This window comes from Heloderma suspectum, chromosome 2, assembly GCF_057233095.1.
Source record: "Heloderma suspectum isolate Gila_16-S chromosome 2, 16-S_ref, whole genome shotgun sequence".
Classification (NCBI taxonomy): domain Eukaryota; kingdom Metazoa; phylum Chordata; class Lepidosauria; order Squamata; family Helodermatidae; genus Heloderma; species Heloderma suspectum.
In genome coordinates, this window is record NC_139459.1 from 378,249,192 (window position 1) to 378,270,429 (window position 21,238).

General features: G+C 46.0%; 1 protein-coding gene and 1 long non-coding RNA gene across 2 annotated transcripts in view; both read right to left on the reverse strand.

The window, feature by feature from the left end:
* Window positions 1–1,948, reverse strand: part of LOC146356313 (uncharacterized) — a 49,364-nt gene extending 47,416 nt beyond the window's left edge. Inside the window, exon 1 of the mRNA XM_084831841.1 lies at window positions 72–1,948. The gene's annotated coding sequence lies outside the window, so the exon portion shown is untranslated. The remainder of the gene's footprint in view (window positions 1–71) is intronic.
* The window catches only part of LOC146356295 (uncharacterized), an 867,031-nt gene that overhangs the window by 621,978 nt on the left and 223,815 nt on the right, over window positions 1–21,238 (reverse strand). The window lies entirely within an intron of this gene.

Consider the following 21,238-nt stretch of genomic DNA (forward strand, 5'->3'; position numbering starts at 1 on the left):
CTATGGTCCATGGGGTCATGAATAGTCGGACACGACTGAACGACTGAACAACAACAACACCTGGAGGGCACCAAGTTGTGGGAGGCTGTCTTACAGCTTTTCTCAAAGAGCAGTAAGGAGCCACACCTCGAGATGATCCCACAGCCTAGGGGCCGCCACAGTCAAGGCCCTGGTGCTTTTGATGTCTACAGTTCTAACTCTTCCCTTAATGGATGGAAGGTGAAGCGGGGCCTCATTCAAAGAAAGCAGCTGGCGTGATGGTTATGACAAAGAATGACGGTCCCTAAGGTACGTGAATCCTTGGACCATGGAGGTGTTTTAAGGTCAAAACTGTCTCCTTGAATTCAGTCTATGTTCCATGATGCTGTTTCTGTCCCATAATGAGGCCAGAAGCCGGACTGAAAAGGGTCCCGGTAGGATGTGTCTGGGAGTTGCATCACACATTCTTTCACTTTCTCTTGAAATGGGGGATTCAACACAGACCTAAAAGTCTTTCTAGTACGACAACTGCTTCTCGAGGAGTCGGCAAAGCACTCCATCCTTTGGAGAAGATGGAATTCTCCTCTCCTCCAGAGACATTGATTATATTGACCAAATGCTCCCTAAAATTAGTGGCAAAGGGAGCCTGGGGCTCTGTAAACCCGCATTACTCGGGTAGGGGTGGCAGTGGGGTGGGGGAAGAGACACAGGAACATCGGAAGCTGCCTTGTGCTGAGTCAGTCCACCCAGCCCAGTGTTATTGGCATTGACTGGCAGAGGCTCTCCAGGGTTGCAGGCAGGATTCTTTCCTAGCCCGACCTGGAGAAGCCGGGGTTCTACCAAAGAGGGGTTCTACCACCAAGCTATGCCCCCCTCCCAAGTGCAGTAATATTAGCAAGCCCGCAGGCTGCAAACCCTCAGAGGCTCCAGCGCCCTCTTCGTCTGACAAATGCCCCAAGCAAAGACCAGATGCTTTGCCTGAAGAATTTTTGGCCCAGATTCTGTCGGTAGAAGTTCTGAAAGTTTGAAACATGAGCCAAGCATGAGTCAGACAGAAGTTGCTGCTTTTTCCAAGGAACCAGGAGAAAGATACAACACCCCTCCATATCCAGATATGGGGGCGCCTTAGGCTATGATGGCCTCCTGCAAAGTCATTGACTAAGGAATTACTTTCTCTTCCCATCTTTGCAGAGACATGAAAATTGCATTTCCATTCCTGAAGGAAAAACCAAATAATAGCTTGTAGTCCATATTTCCCCTAGTCTGCCTATTCTCCCCTGCCTCAGTCCACACCGAACAAAAAGTCTTACCATACATCTGCTCCATGTTCAGGTTCTGATGTTGTGGGATCTCCAGGGGAGGAAGTTCCAAAGTTGCAGGGCAGGGGTGGGCAACCTGTGCCCCTCCAGATGTTTTGGCCTAAAACTCCTATCATCCCTCACCATTGGCTGGGGTTGATGGGAGTTGTAGGCCAAAACATCTGGGGGGTCACGAGATGCCCACCCCTATTTTAGACCAAACACGGAATGTTCCTCTCTGCAGGATCCCACAGTGGGATCTACAGCAAGAATGTTTTGACAGAGAGGGCCCCCTTCCCATGGGTTTTATGACATGGAGGATGAGTTGGGGAAAAGCAGGGAAAAGGCATTGTCTCTAGGCTGTGCAGCTCAAATTGTTGAGGCTGTATAAATTAAAATCTGCACGCAGAGCCAGTCTATACTAGCATTTTATCTCAGTACTTTAACATCTGGCTCATTTGCACAGCAAACGATGCATTCCTCAACCCTTTGTCCTGATGCTGTTTCTCCCTCAATACTGTTTTTCCGTACTACTTTTATGGTAACTGTTTCAGAGATTGTTGTTACCTGCACTACCAAGTCATGTGTGTTCCAGTCTAGCGATATTATAACTCTTACCGGTGGGGTGGCTTTTTGCAACCCCCCCACCTCCCCCCTCCCTCTTCCTTCCATGTCTTTCTCCTCCTCATTCTTCCCTTCCCTGCTCTGTCCTCAGATTTTGATGGGATTTTGATGGGATTTGTGGGCAGGGAAGCCATAATTTTTAAAAAGCTATTTTTCACTGCACAACTGTGAATGCCCACAAAACTGGTTTTTAAACCTGCATTCCTACACAGCTGCAAAGGCGTGCATGCCGCTACCAGACATTAAAAACGGGAATTGAAATGGCATCACCCCACCACTTCTCCCCCGCCCCACCCACATCTTCCTCCTCATCCCCCCTGCTCTTTCCTCACAAGGATTTTGATGGGATTTGCAGGCAGGAAATACATCGTTTTATTTTTTGAGGCTATTTTTCATTGTGGACCTGCACAGCCGGGCAACTGTGAATAACCACACGGTGTATTTTTACAACTGCACAGCTGCAAAGGTGCACATACAGTTTACTGGTATATGACACTTCCCTCTGGTGCACTGGTGCATGACACTTGATTCTATTATTAACATGGCAGATACTGCACTGTATTCTTTAACACGTGACCTCAGAGCATTCATTGCATGTCTAAAAAGTACTGGCACACCTACCAAATGAAAGGGGCCTCAGCATACATTCTACTCCAGAGTCATGTCCAGAAAAGAACAGAAAGGCGAGGCAGTTGCAGGAGTGTCGGTTTAAAGATGTGCCTAACAATCGATGTTTCCCACTCCTGTGCGATGGGATTGGCCACCATGTTGTGCTCTGTGTTTAAGACGTTCTTCAAGGGCAGCACAGATTGCAGTAGTCCAGCCACAAAGGTATAACATTCCTCAACAGATCTAATGGGCAAAGGATGCATGAGTGTGTACAGAGTGTCCTTTCTTCGTAAGAGTGTCTCGAGCACAGAGGTAGGCAACGTGGCATCTGTGGGCTCCAGCGCACCCCTGGGCACCTTTCCTGGTGGCCCACAAGGTGCCCTGACCCTCCCACTCTTTATTCTTTTAAAAGACTAACACATTTTCTTGCCAGCTGTGGGTTCAGAGGGGTGTAGTATGTTGGGGCTTCGACCCCACCTCTGCCTTGTACTCAGTCTTTGGGGCAGGTTCCTTGTCCTTTGCCACACCTCCAGTGGTAGCCATTTTATGGTAGTGCCCAGGAGTTTCCCAAATTGCCAAATAGGCCCATGGGTCTGAAAAGGTCGCGTATGCCTTCTTTAGCATGTTCACAGCATCTTTTGCTCCTGACGGGAAGCAGCTTTGGAAAGACATCAGTGTAAAGCAGCGTGTCTCTGAGCATGTGCAGACTATACATCAGGATTACTTACTGATGAACCCCTTGTGCACTTGGTAGGAGACGTTGTCCTTCTTTCCAGGGGGAAATACTGGAGGCAGCACCAAGTGTAGCTCTTAGAACTGCCACAGGTATTCAGGGGGCATCCAGGTAGGGCTTTGATTGTGAAACCGCCTTGCCTCATTGACAGAACTCCCCACCCAGACGCCCTTGTCTTCCATTTGCAACCCTCTTCTGCTTTCCCACTGCTCCTCCCATCTTTTTCTTCTTCTAGGGAAAGCCTGTTAAGGAGGAAAAGATGGAACAGCAGCTCAATGTCTTCAAATTGGCCATTCTGGGAGCCCGCAGGCTGGAAGCACCCTCAAGCCTTTTTACAATGCAAATGTCCAGGCTGAAACATTTAACCACCTTCAGAGTGTTTGGCAGCAGACCAGGGGAAATATGGACCCTGGGCACCATCCATCCCACAGCTATATTTGGCTTTTCCTTAAGAAATTAAGGGCGCAATCCTATGCATGTTTAGACAGAGAAAAGGCCTACAGCTTGCTGGCTGGGGAATGCTGGGAATTTTAGGCCTTTTCTCTGTCTAAACATGCGTAGGATTGCGCCCTAAAAGACCCTTTTCATATCTGTGAAGATCTGGAAAGAGAAATTTGAATAATTCCTTACTTAGCCTGTGACCTCACAGGATGGCATCATAACCCTTATCCAAAAGAGAGCCAGTGTGGAGTGGTGGCTGGAGTGTTGGAGTGGGAGTCAGGAGATCCGGCTTCTAAGCCCCACTCAGCTATAGAAGCTCACTGGGTGACTTTGGGCCAGTCACACACTCTCAGCCCAACCTACCTCACAGGGCTGTTGTTGTGAGGATAAACTGGAGAGGAAGATTATGTTCCCCACCTTGGGTTCTTTAAGGAGGAAAAGGGCAGAATATAAATGTAATAAGTAAACAAACAAACAAACATCTTCAGAGCTGGGTATGGAGGGATTGCTGCTTCTCTTTCCCTGTTTCTTGAAAGATGCAGCATCTTCTGTCTGTCTTATGCTCAGCTTGTGTTCAACCTTTCAGTGTGCCTAACATGGGATCTGGGCCAAAGATATTCCCAGCAAAGCATCCAACCTCTGCCCAGGACATTCCCCAGACAAAGAGAGAGTTGCAGCCTCAAAGGTTTTGCAACTTTGGGCTTTGGGCTTTTTGATGGGTTCCCAACTATGGACAGCGAACATACACAAATTAAGGGTGAGGTCTGCCCTCCTCCTCCCTTCCTCACATTTAGCAGGGCTGGCTCCAGGTTTTGGGGTGGCCTTGATCAAGATGCTGTGTCCCCCCGCCCATGTGGAGACACCTCCTCCGTGCCACTGTTTCTGATGTCCATTTGCTTGCCCTTTTTGTCTGGACACATTCGTCAACCCCCTGGAGAAGGAGAGCACAACGGAAGTGGAGAACGATATTCCTTGTCCTTGCTGCTGCCAGAACAGCAGGACCAGGAGACTCTTGATGCTGGCAAGGGGCCCCTGCGAGAGTGTGGGCCTTGGCAGATGCCCAGCAATGCTGACCCCTGACAACAATCTTGACATTTAGTTTTTAAAATTGATCTGCTCTGATTTCTCTTTTGCATGAAAAAACATGTGCAAATATTGCAAGAGAAGCTCAGAGGCACTTTTAATGTAATCTGTGAAAAGAGTGGCCATTATTTGATAGTAACCAGAGGATGGACCGGAGTTTGCCAGAACAGCATCCTTTAGTCTACTGGGGCCTGTGGAAAGAAATGAACACAGGTTCCGGTTACTGCTGTGCCAATCTTGCCATATATTTTGTCCTTCAGTTGATTAAACCTCAGCTGGTCTCTGGCTGAACATGCAGAGCTATACCCCCCCCGGGGGGGGGAATGAAATTTGTTTTGAAGGGGAGACCTGAGGCACAAAGTCTGTCAGAGCCCTTTTTTGTAAGAGGGGCTGATTCTATTGAATGACCTGAGGACACAATGACTCTGAGCATGTTCAGTGCATCGTTTCTCCCTGACAGGAAGCTGTGTTTGAAAGTAATCAGTCTACAGACAAGGTGTCTCTGAGCATGTGCCAAGTACACAGTGGGTTTGTTCACGATGGGTCGCCTGTTCATTGGACAGGAAAGGAGCCATCTCCTTCTCCTCTGGCAAATATTCAATGTAGTGCCAACTTGTGTTGCCGTTAGAACAGCTGTAGGTATTCAGGCATCTTCTGGATGTTAATATCCAGGCTGAAATCTTCAATAATCTTTGAAGGGTGTTTCCAGATGGAGGGCCCCTACAGTTAATTAGAAGGCAATTAGAAGGCATTGTGTTCCATCTTTTTCTCTTTAACACTCTTTGTTTTGTGTTTTTGCAGTAAGAACAAAGACGGAAGTGGTGGGGAGACACAGGAGCATTATGACTGAAGACAGTGACATCTGGTCCACCCATATGAGACGGGCCCATTGTGGGATTAACGCCTCATGTGCAATGGTGTCATGGCAAAGGCTGAAGGGCGTGAGAGTCCCCACAGCCATACCCCCCCCCAAGGAGAGTCCAAAAATGCAAGCAGCTGCGTTGATCCACATCAACAAACCAGCTGCAGTACGTTCATGTCCACCAGGCGCAGGTCTTTTTTCTCCCCAGCTACTGTGGGGATGGCAGCTACCCTTAGAGGAGACAGAATTGTGAGGGGGCTGGCAGAGAACACCCCGTCCCTGCTATTAAGGTAGCGTTGCACTGCGTCCCTGAGAGCCCTGGTTCCACTGCAACACTGCTTTGTATTTTTCTTTTCTGTGATCTCGCCAGCCAAGCAGCTGCTCCCAACAGGAGGAGGTCATTTTGAGTCCCTCCCTTCTTCACAGTCAGCTGGCAAAAAATGGCTTCTGTCCTGGCAGGCAGGGTGGACCTGCCTGACCCTCCCCGCTTTGGTTTCATAGAATCATAGAACCATAGAATAGTAGGGTTGGAAGGGGCCTATAAGACCATCAAGTCCAACCCCCAGCTCAATGCTGGAATCCAAGTCAAACCATCCCTGACAAATGGCTGTCCAGTTTTTATTTGAAAAACGCGTAAAAGCTGATTTACATACTCTTAACTGAGGGTTGGGTGTGTGTGTCTCATTGTATCACCCTTAAAACTCCTGATGCCTAAATGTGTTCTTGCCCTTTTTCCAAACTATACTCCAGCCAGCTAGGACACCATCCTATCCTACTCCTACAATTGCAGTGCAGGAAAGGAGAACGGGGTCACAGCAAACACAGCAGCTCCCTCCAGAAGTGTGTTTAGAATTCCTGCCTTTTCATCCTTAACAGTGCAGGAGGGATGGCGTGGAGAAATGTTATAGCAAAGATTGTTTCACATCTTGATGATCATTAAAAATATGGAGGCAGATGGGTGGGGCAAAGGAGAAGCAAGATTACATCTTGTTCAGCTATTGAATTATTAATATTCATTGTAAGAGATGGTTTGTGCCAGTTTTTAGGATTTCTCACACAGTCCTATGCATGTTTACTCAGAAATCAGTCCCACGATGTTCAATTGCCAATTGGGCTTTCTCCCAGGTAAGTTGTGCATAGGATTGCAGCCTTAGCTGCCTTCCCAAGGTCTCTGAAAATTAACTCTCAAAGACAAGTACTTTAATTCAATTATTAATTACTTAGATTTATATACAACCCAAGTGACAAATGCCATCAGGGCCATTAACAGTCATTTGATGCATCTTATCTTTGCTCATGTGTGTCCATGCGTGCACATTGTAAGAAACCCTGCAATGCACAAGACAGTCATTTTGCATGCTAGGGAAGCTTGCTTTGAACTATTTACAGCATATTGTAAGAATCCTGTTTCTTTAACTCTATCTATTCTTAACTTTATTTAATTATATGTATATTCCACCTTTTCTCCAGGCGCTAAAGGTGGTTTACAAGATCCCCCCCCTCCCCATTTTTATCCTCACAACCATCCTGTGAGGTAGGTTAGGCTGAGCAGTTGAGACTGGGGCAAGGTAACCCCAGGACCTTAATGGGGAAGCTGGAATTTGAACCTGATATCTGAGTAGTGCGTTGGGAGGCGGGGGCACACAGAGCATATGCAGCCCCCCCCATTTTCTAATTTGCCCCAGGCAGCAAAATGTCTTGGGCCGGCCCTGGTTGCCAGGAGTCCTGGGTTCTCTTGGATGAAGCCGGAACAGGAGCTGGAACTCCTGGGCCTTGTTCTTGGCTCTCTCGGTGTCTCTGGAAGGCAAAGCCTCTTCCTCTCTAGCTGATCCAGGGAGCTTTATCCACCTCCCAAGGAGACCAAGCCCTCCAGTGACACCTCTTTTGCCACTATTTGTATAGGTACTGCTATCATATTGGGGTGGTTGGGTTGCATCTGCCTAATATTTCCTCCTAAGAATGGATCCCATCTGGCAGTTGTTACTATTTTGTTTTGTTTGGGAATCAGGTCTCGCAACTGAATTTCTAACATGGAATCCACCAGTGTCCACCTGGAGGCCGGCCAAAGTCCAAGCCTGAGCACTTTCCACAAGTATTGAAAGACCATTTTGAGTGGGATCTCTGGCTAAATTGCTATGGGGTATTTTTATCACCATTGTTATTTATTAAAATATTTATTAAAATGAATGCAATAGCCTCAGCTTAGAGTTGTGTGCCCCTTCATGGATCACTGCCTTGTTGTGGCGAAGGGGCTTGCGTAACTCAGTGAAGCCATAAGCTATGCCGTGCAGGGCCACCCAAGAGGGACAGGTCATGGCAGAGAGTTCTGACAAAATGTGGTCCACTGGAGAAGGAAATGGCAACCCACTCCAGTATTCTTGCCAAGAAAACCCCATGGAACGTATCACAAGGCTAAAAGATATGATGTCCTTTGCAGCTAAAGATGGAGAAGCTCTATACAGTCAGTCAAAACAAGACCTGGAGCTGACTGTGGCTCAGATCATGAGCTTCTTGTTGCAAAATTTCGGCTTAAATTGAAGAACGTAGGGAAAACCACTAAACCATTTAGGTATGACCTAAATCATATCCCTTACGAATATACAGTGGAGGTGAGGAATAGATTTCAGGGATTAGACCTGATAGACAGAGTGCCTGAGGAACTATGGACGGAGGTCCATAACATTGTTCAGGAAGCAGCAACGAAATCCATCCCCCCAAAAAAAGAAATGCAAGAAAGCCAAATGGCTGTCTGAGGAGGCTTTACAAGTAGCTGAGGAAAGAAGGGAAGCGAAAAGCAAGGGAGAAAGGGGAAGATATAGCCAACTGAATGCAGAGTTCCAGAGAATAGCAAGGAGGGACAAGAAGGTCTTCTTAAATGAACAATGCAAAGAAATCGAGGAAAACAACAGAATGGGGAAGACTAGAGATCTCTTCAAGAAAATTGGAGATCTCAAGGGAACATTTTGTGCAAAGACAGGCATGATAAAGGACAAAGAAGGCAGGGACCTAACAGAAGCAGATGAGATTAAGAAGAGGTGGAAAGAATACACAGAAGAACTCTACAGGAAAGATCTGAATGTCCCTGATAGCCATGATAGTGCGGTCACTGAACTTGAGCCGGACATCCTTGAGAGTGAAGTCAAGTGGGCCTTAGGAAGCATTAGTGACAACAAAGCTAGTGGAGATGACAGTATTCCAGTGGAGCTATTTAAAATCCTAAATGATGATGCTGTTAAAGTGCTGCATTCAATATGCCAACAAATTTGGAACACTCAACAATGGCCGCAAGACTGGAAAAGGTCAGTTTACATTCCAATTCCAAAGAAGGGCAAGCCAAAGAGTGTTCAAACTACCGCACAATTGCGCTCATTTCACATGCCAGCAAGGTGATGATCAAAATCCTACAAGCTAGGCTTCAGCAGTATGCGAACCGAGAACTACCGGAAGTACAAGCTGGGTTTCAAAGAGGCAGAGGAACTAGAGATCAAATCGCCAACATTCGCTGGATCATGGAGAAAGCAAGAGAATTCCAGAAAAATGTCTATTTCTGCTTCATTGACTATGCTAAAGCCTTTGATTGTGTGGATCACAACAAACTGTGGCAAATTCTTAAAGTGATGGGAGTACCAGACCACCTTACCTGTCTCCTGAGAAACCTGTACGAGGGTCAAGAAGCAACAGTAAGAACCAGACATGGAACAACCGATTGGTTCAAAATTGGGAAAGGAGTACGACAAGGCTGCATATTGTCGCCCTGCTTATTTAACTTATATGCAGAGTACATCATGAGAAACGCCGGGTTGGATGAATCAGAGGTGGGAATTAAGATTGCTGGGAGAATTATCAACAACCTCCGATATGCAGACGATACCACCCTAATGGCAGAAAGTGAAGAGGATCTCAAGAGCCTCTTGTTGAGGGTGAAAGAGGAGAGTGCAAAAGCTGGTTTGAAACTCAACATTACAAAAATGAAGATCATGGCATCTGGCCCCATCACTTCCTGGCATATAGAAGGGGAAGAAATGGAAGCAGTGACAGATTTTACTTTCTTGGGCTCCAAGATCACCACAGACGGTGACTGCAGCCATGAAATTAAAGACGCTTGCTCCTTGGGATGAAAGCTATGGCAAACCTAGACAGCATAGTAAGAAGCAGAGACATCCTCTTGCCGACAAAGGTCCGTCTAATCAAAGCTATGGTTTTCCCAGTAGTAATGTATGGCTGTGAGAGCTGGACTATAAGGAAGGCTGACAGCCGAAGAATTGATGCTTTCGAACTGTGGTGCTGGAGAAGACTCTTACGAGTCCCCTGGACTGCAAGGAGGTCCAATCAGTCCATCCTAAAGGAAATCAACCCTGAGTGCTCATTGGAAGGACAGATACTGAAGCTGAAGCTGAAATATTTTGGCCACCTAATGCGAAGAGAAAACTCTCTGGAAAAGACCCTGATGCTGGGAAAGACTGAAGGCAAAAGGAGAAGGGGACGGCAGAGGATGAGATGGCTAGATAGCATCACGGATGCAATGAATATGAACTTGAGCACGCTCCGGGAGAGAGCGCAGGACAGGAAGGCCTGGCGTGCTATGGTCCATGGGGTCACGAAGAGTCGGACACGACTGAACGACTGAACAACAACAACAAGAGTTGTGTGATCTTTCCATGGACATCATTAATGGCAGCAATTTAGGGTTGCAACATTTAGGGTCAGTTGTCACGAGCTACCAACATGTCAGGGAGGGGACTAATGCCACTGGCCTGGGGCCTGAGGTGTCCTGTGCTGAGATTTGGTTGCGTACCAGGAAGCTGAGGAGGACCAGCACTGCCAGCTGTGTGCTTGCTTCTGTTGTTTTTATTCGTTCAGTTGCTTCCAACTCTTCACGACTTCATGGACCAGCCCATGCCAGAGCTTCCTGTCGGCCGTCGCCACCCCCAGCTCCCCCAAGGTCAAGTCCGTCACCTCCAGAATATCGTCCATCCATCTTGCCCTTGGTCGGCCCCTCTTCCTTTTGCCTTCCACTTTCCCTAGCATCAGCATCTTCTCCAGGGTATCCTGTCTTCTCATTATGTGGCCAAAGTACTTCAGTTTGGGCTTCAATATCATTCCCTCAAGTGAGCAGCCTGGCTTTATTTCCTGGGGCATGGACTGGTTTCATCTTCTTGCAGTCCAAGGCACTCTCAGAATTCTCCTCCAACACCACAGTTCAAAAGCATAGATCTTCCTTCACTCAGCCTTCCTTATGGTCCAGCTCTTGCAGCCATAGGTTACTATGGAGAATACCATTGCTTTAACTATGCGGACCTTTCTTGTCAGTGTGATGTCTCTGCTCTTCACTATTTTATCAAGATTTGTCATTGCTCTCCTCCCAAGAAGTAAATGTCTTCTGATTTCCTGGCTGCAGTCAGCATCTGCAGTAATTTTTGCGCCTAGTAATACAAAGTCTGTCACCGCCTCCACGTTTTCTCCCTCTATTTGCCAGTTATCAATCAAGCTGGTTGCCATAATCTTGGTTTTTTGGAGGTTAAACTGCAACCCAGCTTTTGCACTTTCTTCTTTCACCTTCGTCATAAGGTTCCTCAGCTCCTCCTCGCTTTCAGCCATCAAAGTGGTATTATCTGCATATCTGAGATTGTTAATGTTTCTTCCAGCGATTTTAACTCCAGCCTTGGATTCATCAAGCCCAGCACGTCACATTATGTGTTCTGCATACAGGTTGAATAGGTAGGGTGAGAGTATACAACCCTGCCGTACTCCTTTCCCAATCTTAAACCAGTCTGTTGTTCCGTGGTCTGTTCTTACCATTGCTACTTGGTCGTTATACAAATTCCTCAGGAGGCAGACAAGATGACTTGGTATCCCCATACCACCAAGAACGTGCCGCAATTTGTTATGATCCACACATTCAAAAGTTTTAGAATAGTCAATAAAACAGAAATAGATGTTTTTCTGAAACTCCTGGCTTTCTCCATTATCCAGCAGATATTGGCAATTTGGTCTCTAGTTCCTCTACCTTTTCTACACCCAGCTTATACATCTGGCAATTCTCGTTCCATGAATTGCTGGAGTCTACCTTGCAAGATCTTGAGCGTTACCTTAATGGCATGTGAAATAAGTGCCACTGTTCAATAGTTTGAACATTCTGTAGTGTTTCCCTTTTTTGGTATGGGGATATAAGTTGATTTTTTTCCAATCTGTTGGCCATTCTTGTGTTTTCCAAATTTGCTGGCATATGACATGCATCACCTTGACAGCATCATCTTGCAAGATTTTAAACAGTTCAGCTGGGATACCATCGTATCCTGCTGCCTTGTTATTAGCAATGCTTCTTAAGGCCTCACTCACTCACTCATTCAACTTCACTCTTCGGGATGTCTGGCTCTAACTCACTGACCACACCGTCAAGTCTATCCCCGATGTTATTATCCTTCCTATACAGATCTTCTGTATATTCTTGCCACCTTTTCTTGATCACTTCTGCTTCTGTTAGGTCCTTGCCATCTTTGTTTTTGATCATACCCATGCTTGCTTCCACACCTCCATTAATACTTGTTCAGCCCACTCATTTCAGCCAATGGAGGGAACTGATGCTCTGAACTTGCCCTGAACTCCATCCTAGAATTATTTTAGTGGCCATGTTATTCTATAGGTTTTTATTCCTGTGTTCAGAGGGTGGCTACCCTCCCTCCATCTCTCTAGATAGGTTCAAAATCAGAACGAACGAACGACTGGGTACAACATGCCTGGTGCACCATGGACTGCTTCCGTGGTGGCTGGTTCTTCTTCAATTAAGCGGCCCACAGCCCCAGGAAGAAGAGCGGTCCAGTCTGTCACATACCATGCACCACAGATGTAACTTGGCCACTATAGTATGTTATTTATACTTTTGAAGTATTTTTATGCCGCTCCTCAGCCAAAAGCGCTCCCAGAGCGGCATAGATGCAATCAGTTAGACAAGACATCAATGCACCTCCCTGTTTAAAAAAGCTGCACCATGTGGATTTCTGCCTACCAAGTGGGAAAAAGCTGGCTGCTCTGCTGTTGCTTCAGAAGCTTCTTGGGTATAGCTGGGGCGGAGTTCAGCAGCGCTAAGTGGCATCTTGCCATCTGACTCGGCCTTTTCTGGGAAATCAGCTGAGGACGAAGAAGCGGCCTTGTAGCCATCGGGCACTGGAGGGCGCAGCTGCACCAGCAGAACAGCTGAGAGAGGAGGACTAGAGGATGACGAATTGCTCTGCCATGTGTCAGAGAAGACAAGAGGAAGTGTCCGAGATACCAAGAAGAAAGAGGAAGTTGGAGTTTTAAAATATTATGGCCACACTTCCTTGGGTTAGATGAGATGTCAACTTTTGCATGATGACTAATTTCCTTTTAAGATGCTTTGAGAGCTGTTCATATCGAGCAATAAAAAGTAGTCAGGATTGGTCTGTTCCATGTGTCTAAAGATGCCCCCTTTCTTCCTCCCCTTCCCCTCCAAAAAAGCTTTGCCACACCAAATCACCAAATCTGCTGGTGCCACAACAGTCTGGGACCCAGATTCACAGAGGTGCATCTTCTGCAGAGGCTTCTCCATTTATTCCAATGGAGGAACAAGATTGATGATGATGATGATGATGATGATGATTTATAGATTTATTAGCCGCCCATCTGGCCGGCTACCTGGCGTACAATACAAATAACAACACAAAATACAACATAATCAACTAAACAAAACATTGCTCTAAAAAAAACCCTAACCCACCCCAAATGCACACCTGAACAGCCAGGTTTTCAAAGCCCGGAGGAAGCTCAGCAAAGAGGAGGCATGGCGGAGGTCACTAGGGAAGGAATTCCAGAGTGGGGGCCACCACAGAAAAGGCCATCTTCCTAGTCCTCACCAGCCTAGCTCTCCTGGCTGATGGGACAGACAGAAAACCTTCTGAGGCCAATCTCGTTGAGCGGCGTCCTTGGTGTTGTTGGAGGCACTCCTTAAGATAGACTGGGCTGGAACCGTATAGGGTTTTAAAGGTCAATACCAACACCTTGAACTGGGCCCAGAAAACAACTGCTGACCAGTGCTGTGTTTGTTCCTTTGCACACATGGCATTATGCCACGTTTTGGAATGAACGGGGCTCCTGGCATGCCCCACTGATCCAAGATCCATTCATTCATTCATTCACTCATTCATTCATTCATTCATTCATTGCATTTATAGCCTGCCTTTTTTCCTCTTGCAAGGAACCCAAGGTGGCTTACATTATCCTCTTCCTCCTCTCCATTTTACCCTCGCAACAACAGCCCTGTGAGGTAGGTTGGGCTGAGAGTCTGTGGCAGGCCCAAAGTCACCCCATGAGCTTCCATGGCCGAGTGGGGACTAGAACTCAGATCTCAGAGTGCCTTTTACCAGCTTTGGCTAGTTTGCCAACTATGGCCTTTCCTGGACAGGAATAGCTTGGCCACAGTGGTCCAGGCATTAGTAACCTCAAGGCTGGATTACTGCAACGCGCTCTATGCGGGGCTGCCCTTGAGGCTGCTCCGAAAGCTGGAGCTTGTGCAGAACCTTTTCAGCATCCAGCTCTTTTGCTGAGGGAACTGCACTGGCTGCCTATTCGCTACCAGGCCATATTTAAGGTTTTACAAAGCCTTAAACAACTTGGGACCAGGATATCTGAGAGAGCACCTTCTCCCTATCAACCTGCCTGGTCAGTGAGGTCATCAGAGGGCATGCTCGTGGTGGTTCCACATGAACCTATGGCCCGATTGGAGTCCACCCAGAGATGAGCCTTCAGCATGGTGGCCCCCTTTCTTTGGATCTCCCTGCCCCTGGTGGTCAGGCTGGCACCAATACTGTGTTGCTTTCGGCGCCTCCTGAAAACAGCTCTATTCCAGGAAGCATTCCTTAACTGACCAGCCACGGTTTTGATTGGCATTCAATTTTTTAAAAGAATAATAATATGGTGTTTTAATTCTTTTTATCTTTTTACTTTTTTATGTCTTATGTTCACTGCTCTGGAATATATTGCAGGTGTGGAGTGGTATACAAATGTTCACAGAATCATAGAATAGTAGTGTTGGAAGGGCCTATAAGACCATCGAATCCAACCCCTTGCTCAGTTCAGGAATCCAAGTCAGAGCATCCCCGACAGATGGCTGTCCAGCAGTAACATCTTGAATGCCTCCAGTGTGGGACAGCCCACCACCTCCCTATGTAATTGGTTCCATTGTCGTATTGCTCTTACAGTCAGGAAGTTTTTCCTGACGTTCAGCTGGAACCTGGCTTCCTGTCACTTGAGCCCATTATTCCGTGTCCTGCACTCTGGGATGACTGAGAAGATATCCTGGCCTTCCTCTCTGTGACAACCTTTCAAGTACTTGAAGAGTGCTATTATATCTCCCCTCAGTCTTCTCAAGGCCAAACATGCCCAGTTCTTTCAGCCTCGCTTCATAGGACTTTGTTTCCAGTCCCCTGATCATCTTCGTTGCCCTCCTCTGAACCCTCTCCAGCTTGTCAGCATCCTTCCTAAAGTGTGGTGCCCAGAACTGGACACAGTACTCCAGATGAGGCCTAACCAGTGCTGAGTAGAGCAGAACTAGTACTTCCCGGGATTTGGAAGCTATGCTTCTATTAATGCAGCCCAAAAGAGCATTTGCCTTTTTTGCAGCCGCATCACATTGTTGGCTCATATTCAGCTTGTGATCAACAGCAATTCCAAGATCCTTCTTGCTTGTAGTGTTGTTGAGCCAAGTACCCCCATCTTGTAACTGTGCATTTGCTTTCTTTTTCCTAGGTGCAGAACTTGGCATTTATCCCTGTTAAATGTCATTCTGTTGTTTTTTGCCCAGCGCTTGTCTATCAAGATCACTTTGACTTTGTTTCTGTCTTCCAGGGTATTAGCTATCCTGCCCAATTCTGTGTCATCTGCAAATTTGATCAGCATTCCCTGCACCTCCTCCTCCAAGTCATTAAGAAAAATGTTGAAGAGCACTGGGCCCAGGACTGAGCCCTGCAGTACCCCGCTCGTTACCTCTCCCCAGTTTGAGAAGATCCCATTGATAAGCACTCTTTGAGTCCCATTCTGTAGCCAACTGTGCATCCACCTGATTGTTGCTTCATCTAGCCCACTTTGAGCTAGTTTGCTCATCAGGATATCATGGGGCACTTTGTCGAAAGCTTTGCTGAAGTCGAGGTATATGATGTCCACAGCATTCCCACAGTCCACAAGGGAGGTGACCTGATCAAAAACTGAGATCAGTTTCGTCTGGCAGGATTTGTTCTTAACAAATCCATGTTGGCTTCAAGTAATCACTGCATTGTTTTCAAGGTGCTTACAGACTGATTGCTTTATCATCTGCTCCAGAATTTTCCCAGGGATTGATGTCAGACTGACTGGTCTGTAGTTCCCAGGTTCCTCCTTTTTGAGGACAAGGACAACATTAGCCCTCCTCCAGTCATCAGGCACTTTACCCATCCTCCATGATTTCTCAAAAGTAATAGACAGTGGTTCTGAGAGTTCTTCTGCCAGTTCCATTATTACTCTAGGATGCAGTTCATCTGGCCCTGGAGAGTTGAACTCATTCAAAGTAATTAGGTGTTCCTTGACCATGTGCCTATCAACCTCAAGCTGCAATCCTGCCCCTTCAGCCTGTACTTCGCCTTTGCCAGGGGGGCCATAGACCCTCTTTTGGGAGAAGACTGAGCGAAAGTAGAAATTGAGCACCTCTGCCTTTTCTTTGTCATCTGTTATCATTTTGCCATACTTATTTAATAGCTGAACCACCATTTCTTTCCTCTTTTTTTTTTTTTTACTATGCATGTATCTGAAGAAAGCCTTTTTGTTGCTTTTAGCATCCCTCACTAATCTCAGCTCGTTCTCAGGTTTAGCCTTCCTGACGCCATCCCTGCAATTCTGTGCTACCTGCCTGTACTGTTCCTTTGTTGGTTGGCCTTCCTTCCACTTCCTATATGTGTGCTTTTTTTGTTTTTAGGTGATCTCTAAGCTTTTTGTGAAGCCACATCGGCTGATTCCAGTGTTGTCTTCCACCTTTTTTTCTTGTTGGAATTGTTTGTAATTGTGCCTTGAGAATTTCCTTTTTTAAAAGCTCCCACCCATCTTGGACTCCTTTTCTCATTAGTGTGGCTTGCCATGGGACCTTACTGATCATTGTTCTGAGTTTATTAAAATCGGCTTTCCTAAAATCCAGGGTACACATTTGGCTACACCCACCTTTTGCTTCCCTTAGAACCATAACTCAAGTATAACATGGTCACTTTCGCCCAGAGTTCCTGTAACTGCTGCTTTATCCACTAAGTCATCTCTGTTGGTTAGGATCAAGTCAAGGAGAGCTGATCCTCTAGTTCCTTCCTCTACTTTGTGTAGGAGGAAATTATCAGCAACACAAGTCAGGAATTTCCTGGAGGAGCCACGTTTTGCAAAATTTGTCTCCCAGCAGATATCGGGGAAATTGAAGTCCCCCGTTACTACTACATCATGCTTCCTTGAAACATTGGCTATTTGCTTTTCAAAAGTACATTGCCCAGAGTGGCCGGGTGACTGGCCAGATGGGCGATTAAGAAATTTAATAAACAAACAAACAAAATTCATCCTTGCCTTCTCCTTGATTGGGTAGCTGGTAGTAGACCCCAACTACCATGTTCCTTTTATTCTTTGCTCCATTTATTTTAACCCAGATGTTACCAAGCTCATCCTCCTGTATTTCTGTGCAGAGATATGTATTTTTCACATATAGTGCAACCCCACTTCCCTTTCTGTTCTTCCTGTTCCTTTTGAACAAGTTATATCCTTCAATTGCTGTATTCCAGTCATGAGAGTCATCCCACCAAGTCTCAGTTACATCTATCAAGTCATAATTTCCCTCCTGTATTAAGAGTTCAGGTTCGTTCTGTTTGTTTCCCATACTCTGGGCATTAGTATATAGATATCGAAGAGTGGGGACTAGAACTCAGTAAATAAATAAAATAGATGATGTGGGGTGGTTGGTTTTCCAGCACTACGTATTTTCTATGGAAATTGTTCCATTTCTAAAAGTATGTTTTCTAAAATTAATTACTATAATGACTGGATACAATACCTGTCAATTTGGGCAGTTTCAAAGGTGTCATTAACTTTTTTCCCCAGGTGGCTGCCTCTAGGAAGCATGTGTGCACATATAATAAAGATAAATCCATAGTCCTTTGCTCAAATTAATACGTTAACATGTTTGATGAGTTTTCATTTAAAAAAAATTAAAAATAAACAGTGTATAGAATGACTGAGTTAAATAGTTTTAAAATATTTACAAGTATTCCAATAAAAATAACTAAAGCTTTGCATTTGGTTGATTATAAAACATTTAGGCTTAATGAATTTATTTTCCTTGTGAAAAAATTCACCTGAAATTGATCACATTCACCTTTCTTGGACTGGGCTAAACAACCTCTGTCTTGTTGGGGTCTTCCTTGGCACCAGTAATGTGTCAACAAACCTCATCTGAGATGTGTCATGGATGTTGTGGAGATGTATACAGATCCTGCTGCCGCTATCCAGATAGGTCTTTGCCTGATTGGTACTGACACACCCCATCGGCTATGGCAACGGGACCCCTCCAAGTCAGGAAATGTCCGTAGTTCCTCCACCAGTGTTCCCTTCAGTGTCAATGGTTCCCACCGTACCACTGGTGCAAGCACCAACTGTAACACTGAGAGCTCTGCTTGGGATGCCACCAATAGAACATCTCCTGCCACCCCCTGTGGCACCGCTGAACATGCTACCTAGTGAGTTGTGTCCTGTTCCCACTCGTGCCACCTCATCACACCTGCCTGATCTGGTGTGGGGGCTCCATTTGGGGCTTGGGGGACTGCTCCCCTTCCTACAGCAGAAAGGTGTGTATCCTCAGTCAGGCCCCAAGGGTTGCCAGGCAGACTCAGCATCTTATTCTGACACTCGTAATTTGCATGGACATGCACCCAGAAACGTTGACAAGAGGCAAAAATGATTTGGGTCATTTTCTCTGCTCGAACTCTGTTCTCCTCCATTTCTTGAAGGAACAGAAGCTTATGACGTTTCTTCTGTCACATGTTGAAAGCTTATTTGGCAAACATCAATTTTTCTTTTCTTTTTTAATCAATTTTTCTTTTATTTTTCTAAATGAAATAAACAATACCAACAACATAATCAGAATCGTCAGTGGGGGAGAGATGGCAAAAGAAGGGGGGGGGGAGGGAAAAAAGGATTATATTCAACTCAAATAAGAACAAACCAAATATCCAAATATAAATCCAATTGCAAATTATACCTATACAGCACTCTTCCAAACACTGCAGGTATTATTCAGTCTTATATCAAAGGAACGGGAGCAAACAATCCATTTCCATTGGCCATATATTACCATTCAATTAACACGTATTAATAAACATTACAGGTTTAGCCAGCAAAGAATGGTAATAATCAAAATCCCATAATGATATGAAGAAGAAGACATTTAATAAAAAGATAAAAAACAAAAAACAAAAGCAAACCATTCGTATATTCCAAGTAATATATCTAAAAATATATTTATATGTGTACACACACATACACACCAATAGCCCCCACAGCCCTCCAGGCTGTGGCTGTTGGAGAAAAAGAACGGCCCTATTTACAGCAGCCTTGAACTCTCAGTTCTCCTAACTTTGCTGCTTAAAAAAACCAAAGAAATCCCTTTTGGCTTGCCAGTTCAGATTCACCTTTAGTTTCTGACAAGACTTATGCAAGAGGGATACTTTGCAGACTGCTTGATGCAGGATTAGGCTGCAATCCTATACAAATATAACTAGGAATAAGCTTATTTCTGAGTAGAATCATAGATTAGTAGAGTTGGAAGGGGCCTTTAAGATTGTGGAGTCCAACCCCCTGCTCAATGCGGGAATCCAAGTCAGAGCATCCCCGACAGATGGGTGTACAGCCTCGTCTTGAATGCCTCCAGGGTGGGAGAGCCCACCACCTCCCTGGGTCATTGGTTCCATTGTCGTATTGCTCTCACGGTCAGGACATTTTTCCTGATGTTCAGCCGGAATCTGGCTTCCTGTAACTTGAGCCCATTATTCCGTGTCCTGCACTCTGGGGTATCGAAAAGAGATCCTGTCCTTCCTCTCTGTGACAGCCTTTCAAGTACTCGAAGAGCGCTACTCTATCTCCCCTCAGTGTTCCCTTCTCAAGGCTAAACATGCCCAGTTCTTTCAGTCTCTCTTCAAAGCCCTATGAAGAGAGACTGAAAGAACTGGGCATGTTTAGCCTTGAGAAGACCGAGGGGAGATATGATAGACATGCATGGGATTGTGCTTTTAGATTCCTCCCACTCTAGCCCCAATCTCAGGGCAAGTTCCAGTACAGGTTTGTCATTCCAGACTCACAACAACCCTGTGAGGTAGATCAGACCGAGTCATTAAGTTGCAAAAGGCCACTCAGTGCATGTCATGGCTGAATAAGAATTTGAACCAGATCTCTCCCACCAAAAACTTATCCCCTGCACCAAACTGGTTCCACTGATGCCTGGGAACTTCCCAGGGGTGAAGATAGCTCCCAGTTTCCCTCTCCCATATGGCACTGGCTCCCAAAGAGGCCTTTGCCCCGTGCTCAGCCTTGCCCCCCTCCCTGGAAATAACATCTGAAGCAGGATCCGAAGTCTCACAGGCAGCAAAGTCCCATAAAATGATTTTTTTTAAAGAGTCTATGAGAGAGAGACCCTGGGAATTATGCGAGTGCAGGAGCTCATATCATTCCCAGAGTCTCTTGCTCACACCCTTTAAAAAATATTTCTACATTTAAGAAAGAAAAAAAAAGATCTATGCACCCAACCAAACTTTTAGTTGAAGTTCAACGCCGTAGTATGAATTCCACTTATACAGAAAGGCAGGGAGGAGGGGGAGGAAGAGCGGGGTGTGGGCGGGTGGGATGGATGAAAGAAAAATAAGAAAAAGAGAAAGTCTTCCCCTTCTCTTTCACACACACGTGCTACCCACAGCTTACTCATTTGCACGCTATGTATTTTTTTGAATACAGGGAGATGGATACGAAACATCCCATGAACGTCTCCTCACAGTAACTAAGTCCCACTGCGTTCAACGGGGCTTACTACCAGCTACATCCGTATAGGATTGCAGTTTAATAGTAGTTAGCATCAGCAGGCAGAAATTTCCAACCTGACTGGTTCTTCAGGGGTTTATTTATTTATTTATCTATCTATCTATCTATCGCATTTATATCCCGCCTTTTTTCCTCTTGCAAGGAACCCAAGGCGGCTTACATTATCCTCCTCCTCTCCGTTTTATCCTCACAACAACAACCCTGTGAGGTGGGCTGGGCTGAGCGTGTATGACCGGCCCAAAGTCACCCAGTGAGCTTCCATGGCCGGGTGGGGACTAGAACCCGGACCTCCCGGCTCCCAGTCCGTCACTCTCGCCACTACACCACACTGGCTCTTTTGGCTGTTGAACGCCAACTGCTCTGAGATTTCTTAACTGGCGATTATTATCAGGCATCATCTGTAGATGCTGCATGCCTGGGGGGTCTGTGTCTAATGCAGGGGTAGGCACCTTGTCACCCTCCAGGTTTTTGGCCTACAGCTCCCCTCACCCCTCACTCCCGTCAGATTCCGGA